The sequence below is a fragment of the Camelina sativa genome, chromosome 2 (assembly GCF_000633955.1).
Source record: "Camelina sativa cultivar DH55 chromosome 2, Cs, whole genome shotgun sequence".
Taxonomy (NCBI): domain Eukaryota; kingdom Viridiplantae; phylum Streptophyta; class Magnoliopsida; order Brassicales; family Brassicaceae; genus Camelina; species Camelina sativa.
The window spans coordinates 17,335,729-17,336,853 of NC_025686.1; positions in this window are offsets into that span (position 1 = coordinate 17,335,729).

Here is a 1,125-nt window from a genome sequence, read left to right on the forward strand (position 1 = left end):
TTTAGATGTTTGATTAGTTCTTACAAATTCATGTATATTTATTTTATTCTTAAAATTTGATATGTTCTCATGAAAGAAATTTTTGTAATATAATTATCAAATCAATTTTTCCTACCTCTCTCTTACCTCCAACAAAATTGTAATAAATATATTTTAGTTTGTGATTCAACATATAATTATATAAAAATCATTATTTTAAAATTTAATTTAAATATGTACTGTAAGGATTTTGCTATATAAAAACCAATTTGATATTTATTTTCTTTCTAGCTTTTACTATAAGGATAAAAAATTAAAACTAAGCCTAGCAATATAACTTAAATTAAGGGGAATATAAAAAATTGTAATATAATTATCAAATCAATTTTTTTTAACTCTCACTTACATCAAACAAAATTGTAATACATTTATTTTAGAATAATAATCATTATATTCAGTTTGGGATTTAACATATAATTATATAAAAATCACTATTTTAATTTAATTCAAATATGTACTTTAAAGATTTTTCTATATAACAAAAACATTAAGTTTTCCTTTTCTATCTATCTTTTATCACAAGGATTAAAAATTAGAACTAAACCTAGCAATATATCTTAAACTAAGAGGAATATATAAAAAATTGTATCTTAAAACTTTGATTGCACTTCATATGATTTTATAGGAAATATTTTTTTTTTTACTTTCAAATTAGTTTAGTTTTTAATTATTAAATACTTTAGGTTATGTGTTAGTTTATATGAAAAACTTAAATTATATATTTAATTCACATAGTAAAATTTTGTTTTTTTATTCATAATATTTTATTATCTCAAATGCTCAAAAATACTAATGAAAATTATTATCAAAGTTGAAAAATAAAAATAAAATTACTTTAAGAGATATGTATAATGTATATATGATTATTTTTAAATAAGTTATATATTTTGATATTGTATGATTTGAATAAATAAAAGTGTAAAAAATATTAATGACATTTAAATTGATTTGTTAAGTTTATTTATGATTATCAAATAAATTTAAATTAATTAATATATATTATTATACAACAATCCGCTCATTTGCGCGAGACATTACCTAGGCTAGTACATAAGCAAAAAAAGACATCCTTGTTAGCTAAACAAA